The sequence below is a fragment of the Cherax quadricarinatus genome, unplaced genomic scaffold (genome assembly GCF_038502225.1).
Source record: "Cherax quadricarinatus isolate ZL_2023a unplaced genomic scaffold, ASM3850222v1 Contig1653, whole genome shotgun sequence".
Lineage (NCBI taxonomy): Eukaryota > Metazoa > Arthropoda > Malacostraca > Decapoda > Parastacidae > Cherax > Cherax quadricarinatus.
This window is the reverse complement of record NW_027196679.1, coordinates 13,218-25,000: the sequence shown is the minus strand read 5'-3', so window position 1 is coordinate 25,000 and position 11,783 is coordinate 13,218. Positions and strand designations below refer to the sequence as shown.

The following is an 11,783-nucleotide window of genomic DNA, read 5'->3' as shown; positions in this document are numbered from 1 at the left end:
AATGACCTCATAGGGGACAGGAGCCGTAGTGGGGAAACAGGTGTAGTCAAAGATAAGATAAAACCAATATTACAAACTAGAAATACCACAAGAAATAGCAAACAAGAGGACTCCACTAGCAATAGTGAGGATATATTACCAAAAGAAACTGGTGGGAGCTCCATTGTTGGTGCTAGGGAGGATAGGAATAAGACAGGTAAACATGCACCAACAGGGAATACAGTCACAGAAACCCAAGGCAAATGGAAACCAAGCCTGTGCACATACTATGCACTTGGTATCTGCAGACATGGGAAATCTGGAAAAACAGATGGGACGTGCAACTATGACCACCCTAGAAAATGTCATGCCCATATGACAACAGGAAAATGCAAATTCCCTTCCTGTAAGCTTTTTCACCCTGAAATGTGTACCTCTTCAGTACAGGAAAGACTGTGCTATAACTTAAATTGCCAGGCACACCATCTAAAGAGGACAAAAAGATACAAAACATCCAGGCCATGGGAAAACCTGGGTAGCCACAGCCACTCAAGAGGGAGAGGTTTTTTAGTGCCAGGAAGGAAAAAAAACTGGCAGGAAATGGCAGAAATTGTACACCAAATCCAGTCATTCCTGGAGTGGAACCACAGTCGATGGCCTCCCCTCCAAACCAACAGATACAGATACTAATGCCGGAAAAAAAATCCCCCCTCCAGTACCAACAATACCACCAGTCCGATGACATTCTTCTTTGCAAATATACAGGGTCTAAAGCCAGCAACAAACAACAAAATACCTTTCATCCGTGGACTGCTTGCGGAGGCAAAGGCAATGTTCGCGGCTTTCACTGAGACCCACATAAAGGATCACTTGGATAACGAAATATGGATCCCAGGTTACAACCTATACAGATGTGACAGAGTGAACAGTCAAAAGGGGGGGGATTTGGCCTGTACATTGCAGAGTCACTTGTTTGCACAGAACTGCTTAATGCCTCAAATGATGTAGTGGAAGTTTTAGCAGTAAAGGTCGAGAACCAAAACCTAGTCATTGTGGTAGTCTACAAGCCTCCGGATGCAACATCCCAGCAATTCCAGGAACAGCTGTTAAAAACTGACCACTGTCTGGAAAATCTTCTAGCTCCTGCACCCAACATCTTGCTCCTGGGAGATTTTAACTTAAGGCACCTAAAATGGAGGAATATAGCAAATAATACTGTTGCAGAAATAACACCAGGAGGCAGCTCTGATGAAAACTCACACTCACACGAGCTTTTAAATCTCTGCACAAAATTCAATTTAAACCAGCAAATAATAGAGCCTACTAGACTTGAGAATACACTCGACCTCATCTTCACTAACAATGATGATCTGATAAGAAATGTCACCATATCAAAAACAATATACTCAGATCACAACATAATTGAGGTTCAGACATGTATGCGCGGAGCCCCAGACCGACATAATGAAATTAGTCACGTGGGAGCATTCACCAAATTCAACTTCAATAACAAAAACATAAAGTGGGACCAAGTAAACCAAGTCCTAACCGATATAAGCTGGGAAGATATACTAAGCAACACAGACCCCAACTTATGCCTAGAACAGATTAACTCGGTGGCACTCGATGTATGCACAAGGCTTATTCCTCTAAGAAAAAGGAGGAGTAGATGTAAAATAGAAAGAGACAGGCGCTCCCTTTACAGGCGATGGAAAAGAATAACAGAGCGGCTAAAAGAGGTCAATATATCTGAAATGCGTAGGGAGACACTCTTCAGAGAAATAGCAAACATCGAACTTAAGCTAAAGGAATCTTATAGGAGTCAGGAATCGCGGGAAGAACTAAAAGCCATAAATGAAATCGAAAGAAACCCAAGGTATTTCTTCTCCTATGCCAAATCAAAGTCGAGAACAACGTCCAGTATTGGGCCCTTACTTAAACAAGATGGGTCCTACACAGATGACAGCAAGGAAATGAGTGAGCTACTCAAGTCCCAATATGACTCAGTTTTTAGCAAGCCACTAACCAGACTGAGAGTCGAAGATCAAAATGAATTTTTTATGAGAGAGCCACAGAATTTGGTTAACACAAGCCTATCCGATGTTATCCTGACGCCAAATGACTTCGAACAGGCGATAAATGACATGCCCATGCACTCTGCCCCAGGGCCAGACTCATGGAACTCCGTGTTCATCAAGAACTGCAAGAAGCCCCTATCACGAGCCTTTACCATCCTATGGAGAGGGAGCATGGACACGGGGATCGTCCCACAGTTACTAAAAAGAATAGACATAGCCCCACTCCACAAAGGGGGCAGTAAAGCAACAGCAAAGAACTACAGACCGATAGCACTAACATAACATATCATAAAAATCTTTGAAAGGGTCCTAAGAAGCAAGATCACTACCCATCTAGAAACACATCAGTTACACAACCCAGGGCAACATGGGTTTAGAACAGGTCGCTCCTGTCTGTCTCAACTATTGGATCACTACGACAAGGTCCTTGATGCACTAGAAGACAAAAAGAATGCAGATGTAATATATACAGACTTTGCAAAAGCCTTCGACAAGTGTGACCATGGCGTAATAGCGCACAAAATGCGTGCTAAAGAAATAACAGGAAAAGTCGGTCGATGGATCTATAATTTCCTCACTAACAGAACACAGAGAGTAGTAGTCAACAGAGTAAAATCCGAGGCAGCCACGGTGAAAAGCTCTGTTCCACAAGGCACAGTACTCGCTCCCATCTTGTTCCTCATCCTCATATCTGACATAGACAAGGATGTCAACCACAGCACCGTGTCTTCCTTTGCAGATGACACCCGAATCTGCATGACAGTGTCTTCCATTGCAGACACTGCAAGGCTCCAGGCGGACATCAACCAAATCTTTCAGTGGGCTGCAGAAAACAATATGAAGTTCAACGATGAGAAATTTCAATTACTCAGATATGGTAAACACGAGGAAATTAAATCTTCATCAGAGTACAAAACAAATTCTGGCCACAAAATAGAGCGTAACACCAACGTCAAAGACCTGGGAGTGATCATGTCAGAGGATCTCACCTTCAAGGACCATAACGTTGTATCAATCGCATCTGCTAGAAAAATGACAGGATGGATAATGAGAACCTTCAAAACTAGGGATGCCAAGCCCATGATGACACTCTTCAGGTCACTTGTTCTATCTAGGCTGGAATATTGCTGCACACTAACAGCACCTTTCAAGGCAGGTGAAATTGCTGACCTAGAAAATGTACAGAGAACCTTCACAGCGTGCATAACGGAGATAAAACACCTCAATTACTGGGAGCGCTTGAGGTTCCTGAACCTGTATTCCCTGGAACGCAGGCGGGAGAGATACATGATTATATACATCTGGAAAATCCTAGAGGGACTAGTACCGAACTTGCACACGAAAATCACTCACTACGAAAGCAAAAGACTTGGCAGACGATGCAACATCCCCCCAATGAAAAGCAGGGGTGTCACTAGCACGTTAAGAGACCATACAATAAGTGTCAGGCGCCCGAGACTGTTCAACTGCCTCCCAGCACACATAAGGGGGATTACCAACAGACCCTTGGCAGTCTTCAAGCTGGCACTGGACAAGCACCTAAAGTCGGTTCCTGATCAGCCGGGCTGTGGCTCGTACGTTGGTTTGCGTGCAGCCAGCAGTAACAGCCTGGTTGATCAGGCTCTGATCCACCAGGAGGCCTGGTCACAGACCGGGCCGTGGGGGCGTTGACCCCCGGAACTCTCTCCAGGTAAACTCCAGGTAACAGCAACCTGAAATTCAACACCCATATCCAACACATAAAAAATATATCTAAAACTGTTGGCATCCTCTCAAACAGACGTTACTGTGTACCACAAACAGCACTAGCTCACGCGACGGGCTGGAGTTTTGAGACTCTATGACCGCGGGTTCAATCCCGGCCGGGGGTATGGTTTCTAGCTCATTACCTTTGTAACTTGCTCAGCTATCAGAACTTAGCTAGACAACACCCCCCGTCCTTCCCAACCTTAAGCGCTTTCTTGACAGTTGCAATAACACTCATAGACACAATTCTAGACACAGAAATATCTAACATGGGTCGAGAATCTGGAAGTCTCTGCCAGAAATCCCCAGAACCACTGGTTCAGCTAGCACTTTTAAAACTACAGTTAGACACCACCGTATCTCCTTAACCTACCCCAGGCCATCATAAATAAATACGTAAAAACTATACGTGCATTTACTCAATATCATGAACTTAGTTAAAACATTATAATCAATATATACTTACTCTCAATATCTATAACCATTCCATATTGTCCACCTCAGGTTAATAATCAAACAGTAATTCTTCTCTGCCAGACTTATTAAAGTCATATAGCATGAACTAACAGAATATTAAGTTTTCTTGTATTCAATGTAACTCACCATATGTACAAAATTACTGCCCTGTTATTGCCTTATTAATCTTAAGTTAGACTTAAGTTTCCCCGAAATGTTCTGCATATAAACGTGTTTTTGACATGTACACCAAGTTGTTCTACTCCTTTGTACAATAATGTATCATGCTGCAATAAAATTATTATTATTATTATTATTATTATTATTATTATTATTATTATTATTATTATTATTATTATTATGTTCTAGCGGTACCATGTTATGTTGGCATATATCTGACGATACCACGTTTTGACGGTACATCATCGTGACGGTACCGTGTTCTCATAACACGTCTTCTTGACAGTACCGCACCATGACGGTAAGAGTTCACTTGACAGTAATGTACCATGACAGTAAGTGTTCACGTGACAGTACTGTACCTTGAACCTTGACGGAAAGAGTTCACTTGACAGTACCGTACCTTGACACTAAGTGTTCACGTGACAGTGCTGTACCTTGAACCTTGACGGAAAGAGTTCACTTGACAGTACCGTACCTTGACACTAAGTGTTCATGTGACAGTGCTGTACCCTGTACCTTGGCGGTAAGTGTTCAGGTGACAGTACCGTACCTTGTACCTTGACGGTAAGAGTTCACTTGACAGTACCGTACCTTGTACCTTGACGGTAAGTGTTCAGGTGACAGTACTGTACCTTGTACCTTGACGGTAAGAGTTCACTTGACAGTACCGTACCTTGACACTAAGTGTTCACGTGACAGTACTGTACCTTGTACCTTGACGGTAAGAGTTCACTTGACAGTACTGTACTTTGGCAGTAAGTGTTCACGTGACGGTACTGTACCTTGTACCATGACGGTAAGAGTTCACTTGACAGTACCGTACCTTGACACTAAGTGTTCACGTGACAGTACTGTACCTTGTACCATGACGGTAAGAGTTCACTTGACAGTACTGTACTTTGGCAGTAAGTGTTCACGTGACAGTACTGTACCATGTACCATGACGGTAAGTGTTCAGGTGACAGTACTGTACCTTAACACTAAGTGTTCACGTGACAGTGCTGTACCTTGTACCTAGGCGGTAAATGTTCACGTGACAGTACTGTACCTTGACGGTAAGTGTTCACGTGACACTACTGCTCCTTGACGGTAAGTGTTCACGTGACACTACTGCTCCTTGACGGTAAGTGTTCACGTGACAGTACTGTACCTTGTACCTTGGCGGTAAGTGTTCACGTGACAGTACTGTACCTTGTACCTTGACGGTAAGTGTTCACGTGACAGTACTGTACCTTGTACCTTGACCGTAAGTGTTCACGTGACAGTACTGTACCTTGTACCTTGACGGTAAGTGTTCACGTGACAGTACTGTACCTTGACCGTAAGTGTTCACGTGACAGTACTGTACCTTGACGGTAAGTGTTCACGTGACAATACTGTACCTTGACGGTAAGTGTTCACGTGACAGTACTGTACCTTGACGGTATGAGTTCACTTGACAGTACTGTACCTTGACGGTAAGTGTTCACGTGACAATACTGTACCTTGACGGTAAGTGTTCACGTGACAGTACTGTACCTTGACGATAAGTGTTCACGTGACAGTACTGTACCTTGACCGTAAGTGTTCACGTGACAGTACTGTACCTTGACCGTAAGTGTTCACGTGACAGTACTGTACCTTGACGGTAAGTGTTCACGTGACAATACTGTACCTTGACGGTAAGTGTTCACGTGACAGTACTGTACATTGACGGAAAGAGTTCACTTGACAGTACCGTACCTTGGCAGTAAGTGTTCACGTGACAATACTGTACCTTGACGGTAAGTGTTCACGTGACAGTACTGTACATTGACGGTATGAGTTCACTTGACAGTACCGTACCTTGGCAGTAAGTGTTCACGTGACAGTACTGTACCTTGTACCTTGACGGTAAGTTTTCATGTGACAGTACCGTACCTTGACGGTAAGTGTTCACGTGACAACTGTACCTTGACGGTAAGTGTTCACGTGACAACTGTACCTTGACGGTAAGTGGTCAGGTGACAGTACTGTACCTTAACACTAAGTGTTCACGTGACAGTGCTGTACCTTGTACCTTGGCGGTAAATGTTCACGTGACAGTACTGTACCTTGACGGTAAGTGTTCACGTGACACTACTACTCCTTGACGGTAAGTGTTCACGTGACACTACTGCTCCTTGACGGTAAGTGTTCACGTGACAGTACTGTACCTTGTACCTTGGCGGTAAGTGTTCACGTGACAGTACTGTACCTTGACGGTAAGTGTTCACGTGACAACTGTACCTTGACGGTAAGTGTTCACGTGACAACTGTACCTTGACGGTAAGTGTTCACGTGACAACTGTACCTTGACGGTAAGTGTTCACGTGACAACTGTACCTTGACGGTAAGTGTTCACGTGACAACTGTACCTTGACGGTAAGTGTTCACGTGACAACTGTACCTTGACGGTAAGTGTTCAGGTGACAGTACTGTACCTTAACACTAAGTGTTCACGTGACAGTGCTGTACCTTGTACCTTGGCGGTAAATGTTCACGTGACAGTACTGTACCTTGACGGTAAGTGTTCACGTGACACTACTGCTCCTTGACGGTAAGTGTTCACGTGACACTACTGCTCCTTGACGGTAAGTGTTCACGTGACAGTACTGCACCTTGTACCTTGACCGAAAGTGTTCACATGACAGTGCTGTACCTTGACGGTAAGTGCTCACGTGGCAGTACTGTACCTTGTACATTGACGGAAAGTGTTCACGTATGGTGGTGCTTCCACCAACACCATGGGTATGGTGGCACTACCACCAACACCATGGGTATGGTGGTACTACCACCCACACCATGGATATGGTGGTACTACCACCAACACCATGGGTATGGTGGCACTACCCTTAACACCATGGATATGGTGGTACTACCACCAACACCATGGGTATGGTGGTACTACCACCAACACTGTGGGTATGGTGGTACTACCACCAACACCATGGGCATGGTGGTACTACAACCAACACCATGGGTATGGTGGTACTACAACCAACACCATGGGTATGGTGGTACTCCATCAACACCATGGGTATGGTGGTACTACCACCAACACCATGTGTATGGTGATACTACCACCAACACCAAGCGTATCGTGGTACTACCACCAACACCATGGGTATGGTGGTACTACCACCAACACCATGGGTATGGTGGTACTACCACTAACACAATGGGTATGGTGGTACTTCCACCAACACCATGGGTATGGTGGTACTATCACCAACACCATAGGTATGGTGGTACTACCACCAACACCATGGGTATGGTGGTACTACCACTAACACAATGGGTATGGTGGTACTTCCACCAACACCATGGGTATGGTGGTACTATCACCAACACCATAGGTATGGTGGTACTACCACCAACACCATGGGTATGGTGGTACTACCACCAACACCATGGGTATGGTGGTACTACCACCAACACCGTAGGTATGGTGGTACTACCACAAACACCATGGGTATGGTGGTACTACCACCAACACCATGGGTATGGTGGCACTACCACCAACACCATGGGTATGGCGGCAGTACTATCACCAACACCATGGGTATGGTGGTACTACCACCAACACCATTGGTATGGTGGCACTACCACCAACACCATGGGTATGGCGGTACTACCACCAACACCATGAGTATGGTGGTACTACCACCAACACCATGGGTATGGTGGTACTTCCACTAACACCATGAGTATGGTAGTACTACCACCAACACCATGGGTATGGTGGTACTACCACCAACACCATGGGTATGGTGGTACTTCCACTAACACCATGGGTATGGTAGTACTACCACCAACACCATGAGTATGGTAGTACTACCACCAACACCATGGGTATGGTGGTACTTCCACCAACACCATGGGTATGGTGGTACTTCCACCAACACCATGGGTATGGTGGTACTTCCACCAACACCATGGGTATGGTAGTACTACCACCAACGCCATGGGCATGGTGGTACTGCCCCCCCCTATACACACACACACAGAATGAAGAGGCGGGACCAGGAGTTAGGACTCGACCCCTGCAAACTCAACTAGGTGAGTACAACTGAGTACACACACACACACACACACACACACACACACACACACACACACACACACACACACACACACACACACACACACACACACACACACACACACACACACACTTTTTAAGAAAGGAGACAAACGAATCACTAAACTACAGACTAGTGTCTCTGACGTGTATATTATGCGAAGTCTTGAAGATTATCAGGAGAGTGGTGGAACACCTGGAATGGAACAAGATTATAAACGACAACCAGCACAGATTCATGGAAGGAAAATCCTGTCACAAACCTTCTGGAGTTCTATGACAATGTAGCAGAAGTAACACACGAGAGAGAGGGGTGGGTTGATTGTATTTTCCTGGACTGCAGTAAGACCTTCGACACAGTTTCTCACAGGAGATTAGTGCAGAAGCTAGAGCACCAAGCGCGTATAACAGGAAGGGCACTGCAATGGATCAGAGAATACCTGACAGGGAGGCAACAACGAGTCATGGTACGTGATGAGGTATCACAGTGGGCGCCTGTGACGAGCGGGGTCCTACAGGGGTCAGTCCTAGGACCAGTGCTGCTTTTGATATATGTGAATGACATGGTCGAAGGGATACACTCAGAAGTGTCCCTGTTCACAGATGATTTGAAGTTAGTGAGAAGAATTAAATCAGGTTAGGATCAGGCAGGTCTACAAAGAGACCTGGACAGGCTGGACACGTGGTCCAACAACTGGCTTCTCGAATTCAACCCAGCCAAATGCTGAGTCATGAAAATTGGGGAAGGGCAAAGAAGACCGCGGACCGATTATAGGCTAGGTGGACAAAGACTGCAAACCTCACTCAAGGAGAAAGATCTTGGTGTGACCATAACACCGAGCACGTCTCTGGAGGCACACATCAACCAGATAGGTGCTGCAGCATATGGGCGCCTGGGAAATCTGAGAATAGCGTTCCGATACCTTAGTAAGGAATCGTTCAAGACAATGTGCACTGTGTACGTAAGGCCCATACTGGAGTATGCAGCACCAGTTTGGAACCTACACCTGGTCAAAGACGTCGAGAAATTAAAGAAAGTACAAAGATTTGCAACAACTCTAGTTCCGGAGCTCAGAGATATGTCTTACGAAGAAAGGTTGAGGGAAATCAGACTGACGACACTGGAGGACAGAAGGGTCAGGGGAGACATGATAACAACATACAAAATAATGCGTGGAATAGACAAGGTGGACAGAGACAGGATGTTCCAGAGAAGGGACACAGGAACAAGGGGTCACAATTGGAAGCTGAAGACTCAGACGAGTCACTGGGATGTTGGGAAGTACTTCAGTCGCAGATTCGTCAGGAAGTGGAATAGCCTAGCAAGTGATGTAGTGGAGGCAGGAACCATACGTAGCTTTAAGACGACGTATGACAAAGCTCAGGAAGCAGAGAGAGAGAGAGAGAGAGAGAGAGAGAGAGAGAGAGAGAGAGAGAGAGAGAGAGAGAGAGAGAGAGAGAGAGAGAGAGAGAGAGAGAGAGAGAGAGAGAGAGAGAGAGAGAGAGAGGACCTATTAGCGATCAGTGAAGAGGCGAGGGCCAGGAGCTGACCACAGGAGCAACCACAATTAGGCGAGTACACACACACACACATACACACTCACCAGTGTTATCGTCGTGCTGGGTGGAGGTGGCCTGGTCACCTGCTTCATTCTACACTCCTATAAATACTGTTCCAATTTTGACGTCACCACGCCACGCCCTCCTCCTGGTCTCTCGCAAGACACGCCCACCTCCTTCTCCTCCTCCTCCTCCTCCTCCTCCTCCAACTTCAGATATTTTAACAACAATCCCGGTCATTTTTCTTAACTTCACAGAACCTTCACTCATTTCTTTAAGTTCCACAAGCCACGCCCACCTTCCTCTGATGTTCCACAAGCCACGCCCACCTTCCCTCTGATGTTCCACAAGCCACGCCCACCTTCCCTCTGATGTTCCACAAGCCACGCCCACCTTCCCTCTGATGTTCCACAAGCCACGCCCACCTTCCCTCTGATGTTCCACAAGCCACGCCCACCTTCCCTCTGATGTTCCACAAGCCACGCCCACCTTCCCTCTGATGTTCCACAAGCCACGCCCACCTTCCCTCTGATGTTCCACAAGCCACGCCCACCTTCCCTCTGATGTTCCACAAGCCACGCCCACCTTCCCTCTGATGTTCCACAAGCCACGCCCACCTTCCCTCTGATGTTCCACAAGCCACGCCCACCTTCCCTCTGATGTTCCACAAGCCACGCCCACCTTCCCTCTGATGTTCCACAAGCCACGCCCACCTTCCCTCTGATGTTCCACAAGCCAGGCCCACCTTCCCTCTGATGTTCCACAAGCCACGCCCACCTTCCCTCTGATGTTCCACAAGCCAGGCCCACCTTCCCTCTGATGTTCCACAAGCCAGGCCCACCTTCCCTCTGATGTTCCACAAGCCAGGCCCACCTTCCCTCTGATGTTCCACAAGCCAGGCCCACCTTCCCTCTGATGTTCCACAAGCCAGGCCCACCTTCCCTCTGATGTTCCACAAGCCACGCCCACCCTCCCTCTGTTCCACAAGCCACGCCCACCTTCCCTCTGATGTTCCACAAGCCACGCCCACCCTCCCTCTGTTCCACAAGCCACACCCACCTTCCCTCTGATGTTCCACAAGCCACGCCCACCCTCCCTCTGTTCCACAAGCCACGCCCACCTTCCCTCTGATGTTCCACAAGCCACGCCCACATTCCCTCTGATGTTCCACAAGCCACGCCCACCTTCCCTCTGATGTTCCACAAGCCACGCCCACCCTCCCTCTGTTCCACAAGCCAAACCCACCTTCCCTCTGATGTTCCACAAGCCACGCCCACCTTCCCTCTGATGTTCCACAAGCCACGCCCACCTTCCCTCTGATGTTCCACAAGCCACGCCCACCTTCCTCTGATGTTCCACAAGCCACGCCCACCTTCCTCTGATGTTCCACAAGCCACGCCCACCTTCCTCTGATGTTCCACAAGCCACGCCCACCTTCCCTCTGATGTTCCACAAGCCACGCCCACCTTCCCTCTGATGTTCCACAAGCCACGCCCACCTTCCCTCTGATGTTCCACAAGCCACGCCCACCTTCCCTCTGATGTTCCACAAGCCACGCCCATCTTCCACCTGATGTTCCACAAGCCACGCCCACCTTCCCTCTGATGTTCCACAAGCCACGCCCACCTTCCACCTGATGTTCCACAAGCCACGCCCACCTTCCCTCTGATGTTCCACAAGCCACGCCCACCTTCCCTCTG

The 11,783-nt window shown here is 47.3% G+C and overlaps 1 protein-coding gene across 1 annotated transcript in view; it reads right to left on the bottom strand.

Annotated features, from left to right (window-relative positions):
• The window catches only part of Dsk (Drosulfakinin), a 38,682-nt gene extending 28,519 nt beyond the window's left edge, over positions 1 to 10,163 (bottom strand). Inside the window, exon 1 of the mRNA XM_053775903.2 lies at positions 10,128 to 10,163. The gene's annotated coding sequence lies outside the window, so the exon portion shown is untranslated. The remainder of the gene's footprint in view (positions 1 to 10,127) is intronic.
• Between the last annotated feature and the right edge of the window lie 1,620 nt (positions 10,164 to 11,783).